The sequence below is a fragment of the Triturus cristatus genome, chromosome 8 (genome assembly GCF_964204655.1).
Source record: "Triturus cristatus chromosome 8, aTriCri1.1, whole genome shotgun sequence".
Lineage (NCBI taxonomy): Eukaryota > Metazoa > Chordata > Amphibia > Caudata > Salamandridae > Triturus > Triturus cristatus.
The window spans coordinates 647,243,800-647,263,233 of NC_140591.1; positions in this window are offsets into that span (position 1 = coordinate 647,243,800).

A 19,434-nucleotide genomic window follows, 5' to 3' on the forward strand; every position below is an offset into this window, starting at 1 on the left:
ACAAGAATTTCAATCCAATTACATTAGTTAATTTCAGAATTTACAGTTGAACAAATGTATTGTTTGCAGCCCCCTATGAGGTAAAAAAAAAAACTTAATTTACTTAAAGAAAAAGATGCTAAATACTAGTTAGACATAACAGAAGAACTACGCAATTTGGCACAAAAGTGTGCATGTGTTCTTACAATGTTTGCTGCCACATCATTTACAACTACTCTATTCCTATTTGTAGTTCAACAAATAGCAGAACTGTAAATACGCTTGTTCTCACATGTTATCTGTGTTGGTGTACTCATAATAAAGGTTTCCTAAACTGCAAAAATACACGAGTAGAATTAAGGAATGCTCCTTACAGTATAGAGGTTTAATAGCATCAAATGCAGTGGTATAAAACACATATTTCATAAGGACATGTGAAGCAACGAAACTCTAGCATGGATCCATGTGAAACATGGGTTTCATCTTCGTAATAAAATGCCCTAATCCCTCTGCACAGTTTTTATGATCTCTATTGCTTATTCAAAATTAGGTTAATGAAAGGTAAAGACAACCTGAATATCGTTACTTAAATAAGCGCCCATTGTTAGCTACACATTCCAGAATACAGCTTCAATATTCTTCACTTTCTAGAAACAGAATGGGTTCGATTCACAAAGCCACATTTGGCTTTAAATGTGTGTTTATTGCTGAAATTGCATCACTTATGCCTGTCAGAACTTCACAGCAAGGTTCCTGACAGGTGCAAATGGTTTTACTAATGTGGACATTTGCAGTAGTAAATCCAGTGCCAATTGTGCATGCTGTGCATAGTGAGTGTTGGATGAAGACGCTGTGCAGGACATTTGTCCACCCAGTAGGACACAGTGTCAGTCTGGCACCGACCCTGACCTCCAGCCAGTCTTCAAACTCCTGTGAACAGCCAAACGCAGAGCGCACAGAGCACTGGCTGTGGGAGAAATTGGGTACAGAGAATAGCTTCAGGCCAGGCACTCTGCTGTGTCCTACTGATAAAATGCATGAGCAGGTATATAAATATGACCCTATGCACTGCACCCAGCTGCTACGTTACAGGGTCAGTGCACAGCGAAGGCACGTGGCAACTGTGATTCGACACAACCATGTAGGTGCGGTTGGAAACAAGGCCCAGCCAAAAGCAAGATCTGTTTTCAATAAGTAGGACCTATGTCTATTTATTTGGATGCTGGGCCTTGTGCTTAGCAGGAGCTGGGTGCAGTAGACTAATCTGTCTCTTTAGTTATCTATCTATCTATCTATCTATCTATCTATCTATCTATCTATCTATCTATCTATCTATCTATCTATCTATCTATCTATCTATCTATCTATCTATCTATCTCTATCTATCTATCTATCTATCTATCTATCTATCTCAGTGGTCGAAGTGGGGAAAAAAAAGTAGGGGAACTGTGGGCGGAGACTCAGGGGGCGGGAATAACCCAAGGTTTGGATTAGTGGGCGGAGTCGGAGGTGTGGCTAGAAATAGCAAAACATACCAATTTTTGAACATTTGGCATTTCACTGACCAGTTACAGCTTATAACGTTATTTAATTCAAAGAATCAATAAACATGTTTATTTGAGGTTTAATATACAAGTTGTTTATATTTAATTCATTTACAATGTGGGACATGTTTCCAATCACAGAATATTCCAAAAACGCTTATAAGTGGAATCATAAGCCATTTGTCTCCGAGCCATGCAGTTTCTTTCATCTGTACTTCTCCTCCCTTTTTCTAACCATTTCTGAACATAAAATTCAGGTTTAAATTCTATGACAGGTGGCCCCACGATATTTATGAACATTGTAGAAGACAGACGATTTTTAATATTCTGTTCCGCAGTGGTGTGAGCACATCATTCATTACACTAAAGCCACGTTCACATTCAGCAGTTGAGGTACAAAAGGTGTTTATAATGTGCATTAATGGTTTCAGGCTTTCAGAGATGCAATTTTTATTTTGTTTGTACTCTCTGAAACCAAGGATGTACTGCCTGGTATCAAATACATGCAACCTGCTACAAAGGTTTTGTAATTCTCCCTCACCGTATAAGATGTCTACTGGATCTGGCCAATAAACTGGTTGTAGGAGTTTCATTCTATGTACTAACTCTTTGTATTCTATTTCATCATTGTTTGTGGTTGTGCATCTAGAAACATTTGATGCATTAGACATTGTCATCCTTTTTCGCAGGTTATTTGCTAAGCTCCTAAAGAACTGTGCCCTATTGATGCTAACACAGCCTTTGTTCTGTTGCAGTCCTACACCAGCAAACTGCATCCGTTCAGCAGCATCTAATGCAGTTGTAGCAAACAAAGGGCCCAGGTGCATCAGCCATTGATTCAAACACTAAAATCTGCATCTGTGTTGAACGATCGGCCTCATATATGGTCATATCACGCCGCTGCAGCCTTCTGGATAGGTCACCCAATTCTGTGAGAGCATCATATAAAATGCCCATATTTTCAACAAACACCAGGGAGGTTAATAAACGGTTTAAATCAGCATATTTCCTCTGCTCAATGTCACTCCTCGTTGAGTCTTCGGAAGATTCCATGAAATGTTTAATAAGTCCTTTGTAGTTATTCCAAACAGCTCTCACAGATCTTTAACTTGAGGACACCCAACGTACATCTAGCACCTTTCCAATTGCCAGAAGTCTTACTTCTACCTCCAGAGCACATTCCCCAAGCTCTCTCTGATTTTTCGGAGAGGCATGGTAGGTGGTATATAGTTTATCAAAAAATAAATTGAGCTGATTAATGCCTGCGACTTCTTTACAAACATCACCCACAGCAAGCTCCAGCTTGTGGTTAGCACAGTGCCATACACTCAACTGTGGATATTTCAGTTTCAGAAGAGTTGCCACACCGGATTTCCTACCTATCTTACTGGAAGCACCATCTGTTACAAGCTGAACCAAATGACTTTTTAAATACTCATCAGTAAAACCGTGTCTCTCTAAGCATGCAAGTAAGGTATCTAAGATTAGATCTGCTGCTGTGCTTGGCAACTCAACAAGGTCCAAGAAAAAGGTCAGTGGCTCATTGTGTTTATCAATACATGCTCTTACACAGATAATTAGTGTGGTCAATTTACTATTTGTGAGCTTAGGGACATATTTATGGGAATGGTGGCGAAGGGCAGCAAAGCAAGTTACTTTGCTGCGCTGCCCTGCGTCACATGGAAAGGGCGGGAATGTGCCGTATTTATCCAATATGGTGCATTCCGGTCTTTTCCCCCTGCACTGGCGCCATTTCGACAGCCTAGCTTCAACACAGGCACAGTTGCCCCATGGTGCAAGGGTGCCTCCTTTGCATGCAGGATTGTTTTTGTGCAGGAAGGGGCACCTTCCTGTACAAAAACAATCTTGAGAGGCTTTTTCATCTTTCTATGTGGGCTGCAGAATAAAGCACAGTTTGAAAGAGGAAAAAGCAAGGAGAAATAAAGATATTTCTCCTACTTATGCCTCCTCTGGGGCAGCGCAAGATTTTGCCGCATTCCCAGGATTACAAGTCCTTGTAAATCTATGAATGCGTCAAAAACCGTGGGGGTTGTGTGTAAGACTTTTATTATTGCAGGAAAACTACTGCGTGACAAAGCCACTGCTGCTCTAGGGTGTGCTGCTTTGTAGACCTCCCCGCAAGACTGGTGGTGAACCTGGGTATGAATTGTGGTGGACAGGGCTTCAAGTTTACCCAACTGGCCACCGGTAGGGTTCACCTGCTGGTGCTAAGAGACCAGGGCTTCTAAGGTCTAGTGGGGCCTTCTAAAGTCTATCATGGGTGCTCCCTCAGAAGTGGTCTGATGGACAAGGCATGAAGGCTGAACCAGGTTCCCCAGTTCCAAATTTAGTAGCTCTGGCCATAATGCCACATCCTATCCCCACCGAACACCCTTCTGCCCCACTGAGTGAAACTCGCACTGTCTTCACCTACAACCCAATTCTGCCCCATTATAAGCACCTGGATGTGACTCATTTCAAATTATGCAGTGCCTGAAAAAAAGTAACAAAATTCTGGGAAAAGCAAATACTCATAGGGAATGCAGGATTATGTAAAGCATGCAAAATATAAGCAGGAACGACTTGTTACCTTAACGCGTTTAGTCTCGTTCAGAAATCAATGAGTATTTTTTGTCTCAAACATTGAGGACATGAATATAGGGCTCCTCCTGTACACATGTGTTAAGCAGGGCTCAGAGACAAAGGAACTCTTCAAGAGAATCTGATCTGACTCACGGAAACCCACAAGGGCTCCTTCTTATCCACAAATTGTGCACTCTTGATTGTCAGCGCCAGGATGCCTATTAGGTGAGAGTGCGCTTTACAAGTGAGATAAATAAATAAATAATTCTTATTCATGTCAGCCAGCTAGCTGCTCAAACATAGTATAGCACATATGTATTCAAGTGTCCTGCAAAGAAGAATGAGTGCGAGTAAGTAAATGTGGGTGTGAATGATTGAGTGCCTGAATGTAACTGAGCATGAGTGAAAGAGTGTATGTCGATGAAAGTGAGAGAAAGTGAGTGAGAAGGAGTCACGTAGAGTAAGTGAAACTGTAAGTTAGAATGAGGTAATCAGAGTAGGAAAAAGTGGTGAGACTGAGTGAGTGAGAATGTGATACCGAATGTTGAAGAGTGAGTGCAAGTGAGAAATTTTGAGTAAAAGGGAAAGTGAATGAGAATGAATAATGGGGGTAGTGAGCCTGAGTGAGATAACATGTGAGCAAGCAGGACAAAACACAAGCCTTGGCAAAGTGGAGGTAAATATTTACTTATGGGAGGAACATATTGTGCATCTTGAAAAAAAATGTGGTCAACTCCTGGGGATGTTGTCTTGGCACAGTAATGGCTTTGGAGAGAATTTGTGTAAAAATGGGGTGTTGAAAATAAAATGCAGTATTTGACCCTATAGTTTTTTTTTCAAAATTATCTTGGGAGTAGCAACACCCAGACTGCAAATCCTCCGGGCCCTCCTTTATCTCTTCTTAGTCTTACAAGGCCCAGTAAATCGCACTCTTTTCCAAATCTCTTTCTAAATATTATCACTCTCAAAAACTGTTTTTTCTATGTAATTTTCCTTTGATGGGAAGAGGAGGTTTCTGAGGTGGTAGTATCAGGCAAGTGACACTACTTGGGCTCCCTCTGTTCGAGCCTTCATGGAGGATCCCTCTTCATTGCTACCTCCACCTGACCCCAGACTCCGCAACACACTCCCTTACAGGCTTGATTATCCACTACTCCTCTCCAGTGCACCTTATCTCACAGCTGACCTTGGGCCCCAGCCCCATATCAGGCACCATCGGGCTCCACTTTCATTTTTCCCGGTAAAAACATTAGTAAAATCACCTTCAAACTTAAAACATTGAATATAGCAGTAAATATAATTAGCACACACTTTAAAGTATGTTCCACAGTAGCCCTTATGACCCGACTGCTAATTAAATAAACAAAAACAGAAAGTCCATGACAAGGCCGGCTTTAGCGCTGATGCGAAAGTCTTTTTTGGCGCCACACCAATAATCACTGCCATACGCCACAAGTGCTCCTCATCTCCCCATAGCCCCTCCCCCTCAGGACCTCCTCCTCGGATTCCCTCACTGCCACCCTCCACCAGTGCCCCTCATTTCGCTGTAACCCCTCCCCCTCATGACCTTCTCCTCAGAATCCCTCACTACCATCCTCCAGCAGTGCCCCTCATCTCTCCCTAGCTCCCCCCTCCCCCCCATGACCTCTTCCTCGGATTCCCTCACTGCCACCCTCCAACAGTGCCCCTCATCGCTCCATAGCCACTCCCACTACCTCCTCCTCGGATTCCCTCACTGCCACCCTCCAACAGTGCCCCTCATCTTTATGTAGCCCCTCTCTCATATGCATTTCATTTGTTGTGTAGCGCTACTCATATCAGTGTAGTGTGTGTCAGTACTTTACACCACGCACACATTATCCAGAGACAATGAATCATACAAGTATGTAAATCAGCCTACAGGGAATGTCACATAAGCCAATGAGGATTACAAGGTGTATGAATCACATGTCATCCATACTGGTGGGCAGTTATTTTAAGAGGGTTTGGTCTGGAGAAGCACAAACTCAGGATTTAAAGAGTACTCCCGTGGTTAGGGGTTGGCTTTACTGATAAAAATGTATATCTGCCCAAAGATACTCATTTTAGCAACATTAGAATAATGAAAGACTGGGGAAGTTCTAACTATATCACAAAACAAAAAACGCGAAGTTCTAACTATACCATTCAGGTTTGCATGCAGCTCTTTGATGACAGTTCATTGGTCACTGTCCTATGTTAGGATTGTAACTTCTGAACTGCAAGTAACACAAGGATCTCTGTCACAATGACAGTAACCCACTGAGCTTCCACATAAAATACAGTTCATCTGCACTTAACTACTAACAGAGAAATGATTGCTCTCCAGCAGGATCATTAATACCCAGCGTTATCTGGGCATTTTTTTATTGTCCTATTGTTGCCCTGCATCAGCCATGATAATGATAAAAACGGATTAAATGAAGCACACACAAAGTACATGTCCTGCTGCGCCTGTGCAGAATTTAAAAAGAAAAACAAATAGTGACACATTCTCCTACCTACTCCATTAGTCAAACTTAGTGTCGCAGCCTCATGTGTTAAGCAGCTGCATGGGTTGGGAAAGGTGAATCGAAATAAACAAACTTCTTTTCTCCTGCGCTGCATAGAAAAAGAATATCCACGCAGCAGGACAGTAGGCAAAGGTTACCGTGGCCAAAGAAAGGATTTGTCGCCTTTCGCCATGCCCCTGTTGGAGATGAAGGGATGAAAAAATAAACAAAGCCTCGTTAACATGTAAATGGTCTTTTAAAGACCTGTGAAGTACTCAGGTACGGCTGCGATAATCTCTGAAACTGTCTGGGTGTGCGCGCCAGGGCTTTGAAGCACTTTGAGCCCCATGGCGTTTCGCGCCTGCCTTCAAGCCCTTACTAGAACCGGGCCTGAATTAGGGTAGTCCCGGGACGCTTTTTTTAAATCAAGAAGTAGGGGAACGGGCTAGCATAATTTTTAAAAGTAGGGGCACGCCGTGCCCTTCCGTTCCCCCCACTTCTAACACTGATCTATCTATCTATATCTATCTATCTATCTATCTGTTGGGTGTCTGGAGCGTGACCGTCACGAGCGTGATCTTCCATCACGGCTCGTGACGGCCTCGCTCTGCGCTGCGTGCGGCATCTTTCAAAGGTATTGGGAGTTTGGGAGTTTGTGATTGTATGGCCCTTAGGGCATTCTAGGTTAGCCCCTGAACCTGTGAAGATGCAATAAAGTACATCTCCAGGTCTACTACTTCTGTCTACGATTATTCTTCATGAATTGAATTTCCCACACTGGCGACCAGCGGGCACGGACTCATTGCCCTTACGAATTATCTATTTTTAGAAGATTATGAGATTTTTTTTTTTTTTTCTCTGTCGTTCTACTTGAGGAGGGAATTCTGGACGCGCCTCCGTGTTGGTATCGGCTGTGTAAGAAAACGAGCACCGTTGTTTTTTTTTTTTTTTTTCCTTTATTCTGACTTTGGCAAAATCAATCAGCACAAGATTTTTTTTGTTTTGTTTATAAATGAATTTTCCTACCTGAGCATTCAAACAGATTCGTCACGTAGCCATCTCGCTCTATCCTCCACCGTTACTAAGCAACTATCTATCTATCTATCTATCTATCTATCTATCTATCTATCTATCTATCTATCTATCTATCTATCTATCTATCTATCTATCTATCTATCTATCTATCTATCTATCTATCTATCTATCTATCTATCTATCTATCTATCTATCTGTCTGTCTGTCTGTCTGTCTGTCTGGCTATCTATCTATCAATCTGTCCGTCTGTCCGTCTGTCCGTCTGTCTGTCTGTCTATCTATCTATCTATCTATCTATCTATCTATCTATCTATCTATCTATCTATCTATCTATCTATCTATCTATCTATCTATCTATCTATCTATAAGTATATTACAGAGTGGTTGTAGTCACTCTATGCTTAAAGTTAGGATTACCAAAGACTGGAATTCTTCAGATCTTTCACTATTATTAACTTTGCGCGCATTTGACAAATTTCCATGAAACTAGTAGTGATATCTGTTGTTGTGGTACATTTGTGGTATCAAAAAAATGGTTGCAGTATTTGGCAACAGTACATAGCGATGTCAAGGCATTATGTGTTTGGCAAATGATTGACTTTACAAATCTTGTGTGTAGGTACATTTTGGCTATGTTCTGCTTTTCGTCTTTATATATAGGTAAGTATTGGGTTTGATATTTTTCCCCTACCTTATACCACTTTATTAAAGTTGTTATGGGCAATGAAAAATATTTAGAAGTTTACAGATATTTTGTAAAGAAATTACAGAGTACTGCGGAACTGCTTTGGGAGTATTTTGGCACTTACAAATAAACAAAAGTAAAAAATGTCTATAGTGTAAAACAGTGTATTTTCAATTGTTTACATCTTTGAATCTTCAGAACCAATGTCTAAGGATTACCGCGGTAATACCTAAACATTACTGCACTAACTAATATTGAAGTTCTCCATAAACAGCTGGAAAAAATGTATAGAGAACAAATATAAAACCTAATAATTACCTTTATATAGGGCCCTAACCAAGAACATTCTCAAAACTTCATGGCCTCATTTTCTGTTTGGTAAAGAGAGCCATTACCCAATCTGGTACTGCCTTCATATCAGCATGCACCACGGTATATCCCGACATTACCATGGTACACCGTGGCATAATATATTACTAAGTATTTCAACACTTATAACTTTCACACTACTTACACTATTAAGTCCTACTACCAAAAAGTTGCATTCACACATCATAATCTATATTTCTTGCACATTTCATCTATATCTGTTCACCCTTTTTCACACAACATCTGTTTCAAGTACCACAGGCTACTCTAAGAAATGCAACTGTATCTCACTCCACTATACGCTATTACACTCTATGCCACTCCACTCTACGTCACTAGACTATACACCAATCCACTCAATGCTAATCCACTGCATTTCACGCCACTCTACGCTGAACCACTGTATGCCACTACACTCTACCACACACCACTCTACACCACTACACTCTAAACCACTTCACTGTATGCTAATACTGTCTACGCCACTCCATTCTATGACACTGCAGTGTATGTCACAACAATGGACACCCCCCCACTATATGCTACTCCACTCTACTCTATTCCACTGCCCGCAACTCCACTCTCCAACACTACACTCTAAGCTATTCCACTCTATGCCACTCCACACTGCACCACTCCAGAGTACAACATTGCACTGTCTGCTATTCCACTGTATGCCACTCCACTCTACTCCACACTATGCCACTCCACTCTTTGACACACCACTGTATGGTATTACAGTCTATGCCACTCACCTCTACACCACACCGATGTACGCCACTCCATATATGCTTCTGAATTGTATGCTATTCCACTGCCTACACTCCACTCTACGTCACTCCACTCAACACTATTCCACTATATGGTACTTGACTCTACATCTCTCCAATGTACACCACTAAACTCAATAGTATTTGAATCTACACCACTCCACTGTACGTTACTCCACTGTATGTCACTCCACTTTATGGCACTGGACACTAGTCTATTCTACTGCCCACATCTCCACTCTATGACACTACACTCTACAACACTATGTTCTACGCTATTCCACTTTATGCCACTCCACTCTATATGCTATTCCACTCTAAGCCACTCCACTCTATACCACTCCAGAGTACATCATTGCACTGTCTGCTATTCCACTGTACACCACTCCACTATATGCCACTCCACTCTATGACACGTCACTGTATGGTATTACAGTCTACGCCACTCACCTTTACACCATACCAATGTAGGCCACTCCACTGTATGCTACTGAATTCTATGCTACTGAATTGTATGCTATTCCACTGTTTACACTCCACTTTACACCACTCCACTCTACACCACACCAATGTACGCCAGTACACTATAAGCTTCTGAATTGTATGCTATTCCACTTAACTCAACACTATTCCACTATATGGTACTTGACTACATCTCTTCAATGTACACAACTAAATTCAATGGTATTCTACTCTACACACTCCACTGTACGCTACTTCACTGATTGTCACTCCACTTTATGGCACTCCACTCTATGCAAACACAGTCTTTACTACTTCTGCTGTACGCAACTCCGTTCTGTGTCACTCACTATAAAACTCCACGGTATCCTATTCCAATCTGTGGTACCCCACTCTATGTCACTAAACTGTACTCTATTCCATGTTACATCACTCCATTCTATGCAACTCCACTCTACAGTATTAGACTGTACACAACTACACTCTGCCCCACAACACTGTAACTCACTCCACTGTACAACACACCATTTTACTCTATTTCACTGTACAACAACGCACTCTACGTCACTCCACTCCTTTCTACTCTAATCTACACCACTACACTGTGAGACACTCCACTGTACGCCAACCCACTGCATGCTATTCCACTGTATGCAAGTCTAGTGTATGCGACTCCACTCTATGCTATTCCACTTTATGTCATTCCACGGAGAGCCACTCCTCTTGACACCATTCACTGTATGCCACTCCACTATATGTCACTTCACTCTATGCAACTCCACTGCACACCACTACACTCTACAACATTAGACTTTATGCGCTTACGCTCTACGCCACTTCATTCTATGCTACTCCAGTCTACGCCACTCCACTATACACCACTAAAAGCTACGCTACTGCAATGTACAGCATTCCAGTATAAGGCACTTCACTTAAAGCTATTACATTGTGCGCCACTCCAGTTTATGTCACTCCACTGTAGACCATGCACTTTATCTCACTCCGCTCTATGCCACTCCATTCTACACCAATCCAGTCTATGCCACTCTATTCTATTCCACTCAACACCACTCCACTGCCCCCTCTCCACTTTATGCCGCTCCATGCTACGCCACTCCACTCTACAGTATTCCACTGTACGACACTGCAATATAAAATACTCCACTCTATGCTATTGTATTGTACTCCACTACACTCTATTGTACTGTACAACACTATACTTTAGAACACTAGACTCTCTGACATTATCCTCCACTATACTCTACCACACTCCACTTAACAACACTCAATTGAATGGCACTTGACACTATGATTTGAAGCACATTTTTATAAAAAAAAATACCATTTAATTTTAATGAAAAAGGTTAAAGCTAATTTATAGTTAGGAACAGTTCATTTATTCTTTCTATACATACCCAACTTAAACTATGCAAACTTTAGAAATCAAAAGTCATAGTTATAACTTTCTAATTTATGCAACACCAGTTACAACTTACATTTATAATTTATGCACCACCTTTAATTGAATGCATTTCGCACACCTCTGCATCACACGCCACACGACATTAACCATAAATTGCTCTTTCTCAATGTTCTGATTATACCCTTGTGTGTTATATTACTTATAGTATGTAAATGCATAGCAGCCATAATAACACTTATTACTTCTCAAATGGCATAATTTCTGAGGACACACACAGTTCATGGTAAAATGTCAAGCCTTAGTTAAATAAGTTTGGCAAGTGATGCGATAAAGTTTAAAAAAAAAAAAGACCTTTTACGGAGGTGTGCAACGCATGACAAATTGAAGATGGTGCATATATTATAAATGTATGTTATAACTGGTGATGAGCAAAATAGAAATGCAAGTTCTACTGATAACTTTAGAATTTCTTGGGGGCGTGGGCAGCGGCAGGCCCAGATGTCCGCGGTTGCCTGAGAGGAGAACTCCTGCACCCGATCAATCCTGTGCTTCACGGGCCTCGGCTGTATCGGAGACCACAGGAGGATGATCCTAGGCAGGTGGGGGGGCTCTAGAATGGGCCAAGAGCATCGCACCAGGGACAAAAGGTGTCCCTGAAGCCACAAGTCACAATGTGAGGCAGCTGTGACTGGAGTGGGAGCCATGGTCAGCGGCTGTTGGGAGCGGTGCACTTGTAAGGTGCTCCACTGGTCCTGAAAGAGAGAGGCTGGCTGCAGGGTCAGTGTATTGACAGCAGTGATGGGCGCTATAGAAGCAGGTGGCCCCAGTGATTAAAGCACCCTCACTACCCTCTAAGGAAGACACAGCATGCCTATGAGTGGCAGAGGAAGGGCCTCCCATGAGCACAGCAGTAATATACAGCAGATGACAGGGGCCTACCTGCTGCCACTCAGCTGAAGGACTGCAATCCCAGAGACCAAAGGCTCAGTGAGACACAGAGGCCAGTGATCCCTCCCCACCCAAGTGGCCTCTTTGGGGGCCCCAGAGCGGTGGACCACAGGGATGGGGAATGACCAGAAGGAGCCATTGAAAAAAGCTTGCCAGACACTAGGACAGTGGAGGCACCAGCTGCTGGCAATGAGACCAGAGGTGAGGGTTCTGGAGTGGGTCTGAGACCCCATTTGGACAAGTCCTGTGCAGGTGTCCAAAAGGCTAGTGTGAGTGCTTGAAGGACTGCACCTCCAAACACTTAGCTCTGCCAACAGAGGGCCATTAAGCAGGTGAAAGATGCCCCTGGGATGCCTGGAAAAGGTTCATCGCCGTCTCATGGGGAAATCAAAGAGTCATGGACAAGAGCCTCTCCTCAGTGGAAGGCATCCTCTGCCAGATATTCAGAAGGAGATATATCGTAATTTCTCCTTTTTTTTTCTTTTTCTATGTGTGCTGCATTTTGCTGTGCTGGCTCATCCCCCTCACCCAGGCATGCTGCTCAGCCCTGTGGTGGCACACTTATTGCACTGTCAAGATACGGACCTTACCCATAAGAGAGAGACAATGGAGGGCAACATTCATGTCAAAAAATGCCTTTGTTGGCATCTTTCCTGATTATACAACAGCGCACTGATCCTCCTTCTTGGCTGTCAAAAGGGAGCTGCGAGTTTCAGGAAAATGATACATTCTCCTATTTGCAACCTGCCTGAATGTACTAGATGATCCCAAGGCACTGTTCTTTGAAGTACTGACTGAGGCATGGGACTAGTTTGAAAAATGCAAGTCGGGCACAGACGCCGGGGGCTAGATCTGCCCTCTACTCCAAACCAGCACAGGCAAAGGAGATGGACCAAACTGGGTGACCCTTCTAATCACAAAACACACGGGATATGGCAGACCCCACTTGGACTGCTCCTACCTTTGATGCCCTGACACAACGGAGTAACTTAGAGCTGCTCAGGTAATGGGTGTCGGAATGATTGGACTCAGCCTCGTCCTGAGAAGGCCTTTTCACAGGCCCTTAGATAAAACCCAGACAAACAGATGGTTTCTAGACTCATGTAATTCTCTCTGGATGACATCTGACCTGAGCTTCTGCAGGTTGAACGAAGATCCTGTGGGGGGCTCTGGATATCTCCAGGTGACTTCTGATCAGGGAATCATGGCCGTTGGTAGGAGGATCTTTCTACCAATTGGTCCTACGAAGGGTGCAGGGAGCTGGAACTTATGGCCTGATGGGACTATGGATGCCTACTCCCTACACATGCCTGCCAATGCTGTGGCTATGGAGGTTTCTTAACAGACCTTGCTACTATGCTGGCCGCACAGTGCTGGGTTGTAAGTCTTTTCCGATATGCCTTGAGGAAGGGGAATTGGGGATTGTTGCTGTTTTTTCATGTTCCCATTTTACCCGTAGGGAAAGTAAAGCTGAAGTGCAAAGAGTAAGAAGGGCATTGTTGCAATGATCAGGCAGCTATTGATGAGCAATGCGATGGATGAAGGGCACTGCATGGGGGAAATGAGGTCATACAAACCAGATATTCCACACAATGGCAAATAAGTTGACAAAATACACTTTCCTAACTTGAAATGTATGGGGATGGTTTCTGTCAGTAAGAAATACAAAATCCTAGCTTTCATGGGGTAGGCGTAGCATTCTTACAAGAGACTCATCTGATGAGTGACTTGATGACCCAGAGCAGAGACGGTGGAGAGGTCAACTGTATGCTACCACATTCTTCAGTTCTCTAGGGAGGTCTTAGTTTGGGTGAGGACTGGAATGCACTAAGTAGTTAAAAACACCTACATCCAATAAGGAAGGCAGCTATGTGCTCCTATTTGGTAGGCTGGATGGGTCACAGATCATGTTGGCAGTACTTATGCCCCAAATACACAGAAAAATACAGCTCTTTAATTGCCAGAGCCCCTTTTGTTCTCTGAAAGAGCATGATCTTGTGCTTTTGGGAGGTGACTGCATAGATGACATCCACCTGTACCATTTGGTACCCCTTTTGTCCAGCTCCTTGGTGGTAAGAGCAAGACAGGGATTCCAGGAGTCTGGGATCTGTGGGAACCTTGCCTGTTGAAGAACGCAGGCCAAAGAGAGAATTCATATTACTCTCCAACCTAAGACCTCCAGGTCCGACTAGATAAAATACTATGCACTTATGAGGTGACACGCCAGCTGACACACATAGAATATTTAGCATGCACGCTGGCCGACCATAATCTGATGTTCCTAGGCTTGCACTGGGAAAGATAAACCACACCAATACTCAATTGGAGACTCCCCATCTCATTGCTGTTTGAACCTGCCTCTTGGGACCCTCTGAGAGATGGAGTGGTAGAATCTATCCAAATCAATAATCATACAGATTTAAATAGTAATGTTGAATGGAATGCATTCTAGGTGGTGGTAAGGTGACACCGTCTAGGACAGGTGGTGAGGGTCTGCAGGTCTCATTGCGGTAGCCTTTCTTGCCGGGAGGAGAGGATCAGGGACAGGAGATTCAGGGGCAGGGAGATGCACAAACTCTGCGCTGACCCAAGAAAGCCAGGGAGACACATGCTAGTACAACTGAAAAGTTACAGGCCCCCAATAAGTACTAGTACCTATCAACAGCTAATTCAGAAAGGGGCAGAGTGGGGAGACTTCTTGCATGGTTGACAACACAGTTTATCACATAGACTATGAGCTCCTTGTTGGAGATAGTTTATGACCAACAAGACATTCATGCAGTGTTTATCAGGCACTATAGTGATCTATATGGGACACATGACCCAACACTTGAGCGAACATTAAACTTTTTTTTAGTCAGGGTGAGACTTCTGCAGCTATCGATGGAAGATGGGTAGGAGCCTGCAGGATCCATTATAATGCTAGAAATTCGAGGTGCCATAAAGGAACAACACCCTCGGCCCACCACAATGGAAAATCCACACAAGGTTATATATAAAAATAGCCTTTGTATTATAATAAGCACATTAGATAATAATCACACAAGTTACACTGTGCCAACCGGCACTAGGCAGAATTTACAGGGGACTATCTACACAAGATGGGGCCAATGGACCACCATCAGAATCATCACCAATCACCATTTGTAAATGTAGAACAAATAATAAATGTAGCGCACAACCAGTAACTACTGGTAACGTTAGGAACTTAGAATGAGATCCTGCAATGCAAAACAGTGGATGCATGAATCACTTTGCTCATAAACCTCATTAGGCATAAAACTATATTATGCCCAAAACCTCACTAGCATCACATATCACGCAATAGGCATTACAGTAGGCATCACAAGTGTAAACACCTTAGGAAAGAATTGGCATGAAAACAGTGTGCTCCAATCGGGGGCACAACGCACTGAAACGGCCCCAGGCCAACTGGCCTCTCACAGGGCTCCAACGCCCTATGTCCAACAAAAGTCAGGCTGGCTGCCAAGGCAGCAAAGTAGAGTGTGCAATGAATTTGCCTAAATGTGGCAGCTGCCCACTACTTGCTGGGCAGCTGTAGAAATGATCACGGGCACCAGCTTGCCCCCTGAGCCCCTTTCTCTGGGACTCTAAATGCAAATGACCCCAAGGAAAAGAATGGGGTTTCTAGAACAATGGGGCAAAACGTTGCAGCTGCCCTCTGTCTGACGGGGCAGCTGGGGAAATGAGCCCTGGTACTCCTGGGCCCTGGTTCTTCCATGAAATTGCCCCAAGTCCATAATATGCAAGTCCCACTCTGGGACATCCAAATATCAGCTTGCCCCCATGGTGCACTTCATGTGCAGCGAACGGAATGCGGGGAGAATAGCTGGTGTCACGAAGGGGCTGGGGAGCCTCTGCTTCCCGGGGCTCCCCTCTTAAGAAAAATGCCCCCAACAACAAAGGTGGCGCTGGCAAAGTGCCCAACGGCAGGCACGACTTCCTTGTACGTATGAGCCTCACGGGGCTCTGTCACCAACTGCAGTCCCGCCCAACTCCACTCACCGGACTGTGGGTCTCGGGTGTTCCTGCACCAGGGCCGCCTCCTCTCTTCCTGGTGTCGGCTTCCCCTGTGACCGGGCAGCAGTGTCGCGCTGCTTCTCTCTCCCCACCGGAGGCTTTTGGGCAGACGCGGGGCTTCCCTCACCGACTGAGGCGGGGTAGGATCCCACCCTCCGTCTGGACTCCTTGCTTCCTCTTCTCTTCCTGACACAGGAGCGCGGGGTAGGCACCCGTCCACTTCCTGCTCATGCCCCGCCCGCGTCTCCACGGAGTTCGCCTGACTTCCTGGTGAAGCCCGGCGGTGATTTCAGGGACGCGGAGGCAATACGGGGTAGGCTCCCGTTCTGCGGGGCAAAGCTGCGGGGTGGGCACCCGCTTTTAAGAAAAGCAAATCCTTAAGGCGGCAATAATGCGGGGTGGGCTCCCGCTGGTCGGTAGCACAGGGGGGAATCCCTACACTCGGGATTCCCTCAGCCACGATCGCGCTGCCGGCCCAACGACCGAAGTGCTCCTCAGAACAGGACAGGAATAAAGCGCTTTTCCCCCTTACAAATAAAGCGCTCTTCAGAATAGAGGCAGAACGCTCCCCAAGCACTGGAGGGGAAGTCCAAAGTCCAGGATCGACAAGCGGAGCGCTTCTCCCAGTAAAAAGGCAATGCTTCAGTGAAAAGTCTTCAGGATGCAGGGGGCAAAGGCTGGGCCCAGGGGCCAGCTCACAGGGCCCTCCAGCAGGGAGGCAGTCCCCAGTGGTGGTATCTCCTGGCGCCCAGCAGCAGCAGGCCCCCTCAAAGTAGGAACACAGAGAGAGAACATTTTAATGGGGTCACAGCCCCTTCTTTTATGCGCAAAATCCTTTGTGTCCAAAGGTGCAGGGAAGGGGCTAACCAGATGCAACTGGTTCCTGAGCACTTTGTTTTGCTCAGCCCCTCTCCCTATTCACAGGACAGGTCAGGGACATCAGATGCACCACAGGGGGTGGAGCCAGCATTGTGGAGGGAAAGCCCAGCCCTATTCAGGTCCCAGGTGTACTCCTCCCTGCCATCAGCATGCAGATCTCTCCATTCACCACCGGGGCAGACCCATCCTGACTCCTGGAGCCAGGCACACCAGCCAATCACAAGCCAGACAGTCACCACATTTATTACACAGACATGCCAGCTTCTAGAAGTGGCACTTCTACACTAGACACAGTAACGCCGCACACATCATCGTGCAGCATTCAATCTCACAAGTTTGCACTCCTCTCACATCAGGACTTAACACAGTCACTCAGATCCCCCATGCATTCCTATGGGAGGGTCTGGTCAGTCTCACTAAATGTAGCACAGAGCGCATGCACTTTACACTGGGACACAGTGTTAAAGTGCCTAGAGGCCCAAAACAACTAACATCAGGTCACCTTAAAAGGCAAAAAGTTTAGGGGTGAACCTGCCAGAAGGGCCAAGTCCAACACATCTTATAGACCCCGCTCCATGCTCAATTTGACACCTTACTCAGGGTTATGTTATGGGATGGACAACATAATCGGATCTCACTGTATACTCTGCAGTGACCTACGAAGGAGGGGGGCCTGGGAGCCTCTAATTGTGAATTGCATTTTTACATAGCGCAGCTACAATCGCTAAGCAGGTGGCTCATTAACATTGGCCAGGCTGTAGTTGGAAAATTTGGGGTGAACCCCAAAGAGGGTGTACCAGCCGTGCTGCTGTCAGGGGTAGCCCTAAAACTGAAATGGAAACCAAAGCTGCTCAATATGGCCCTCAGATGCTGGAAGGGTGCTCTGAAATGGTTAGAGGACAACAAACTATGCGCCAGTCCTTCCTCTGGAGGGATTTCCAACACAATCTGGTGGGGCTTTTTCACATCCTGATAAATGCAAAAGTGAACATCAGCAGACCTCACAATGTGGGAGGATTGCTATGAAGGCGGAAGATTTAGGAGTTTAGATGCCCTGACTGTGGACTTTGGCATGCCAAAGAACTAGTTTCTGGTATGTGTGTTGCTGACAAGGGCTGTACAACAATTCCTGGGAGAGCCTAATCCAGAACTTCCACCCATGACCTGTTGCAGGTCCTCCACGTCTTTGGAGGAGGCTGAGACCTGGCTTCATGGTTATATAAAACTATGGTGTCTATGTCCTTCACGATATGTTGAGACAGCAAGCTACAATGCAAAGCCATTATAGGTTGACAGTTCGGGGACAAGAATTGGACACAGACATTAAAACACACACACTCACTGTCTCAAAACACATGGTTCAAGTTTATGGAGTTTAATTATTTGCACACTACATATTTAACCCCACATAAACTAAACATCATGAATGTAAGTGTCTGTGCTGTGAAGAAGTTGATGCTAATTTTGCAAATATGGTTTGGTATTATCCAATGATCACCAGGTTCTGAGTACAGGTGATGGGATAGTTGGAGAAAGCTCTTGACAGACAGGCACTCCACACTGCTGAAATGTACCTACCGGACCAATACAAATGGCGGCAAGCCCACAGGGTGGATAACAGTTTTTTGGACTTGGCCCTGGGCATTGCCCATAGTTATATAGCACAAAATTAGAAATCCCCGTACTCCTGCCTCACGACTGTTGAAAGAGAGAGGTGAATGATTGGGCTGTTGCTGAAGAAAGAGCATTGAGAATTGAGGAGTAGAGGGGTATATGGAGGAGGTTGTTGGCAGAGCAATGGTCAAAAGTTATATCAAGATTTATTGAGGTAGACCTGAATACCCATTGATGCACACACAAGGGGTCATGGACAGGGGACCCTGCAGGCAGACCTCACATGACCCTTCCATCTAATGACTGGCAAGCTTACCCCCACACAACATACTCCGCTTATCTTGAATGTCAACAATACCATGATACCAGTGAAGTCCCATGGGATACCCAGACAGATCCTTGCTTCTCCCCATGGTTATGACTGGGATGCTTTGGTTAATTAGTAAGGTTTTTGGCAATGCACAAGTACTCACAGGAGTGCATCCATGAGTCCCTTTTGTATCTACTGTACTTTTATTTGATGTCTGGATAAATAATCAATGCATTGATCTATGCACTCAGGATGGAGGTCACCTGTTCCTCCCAAAAGCCC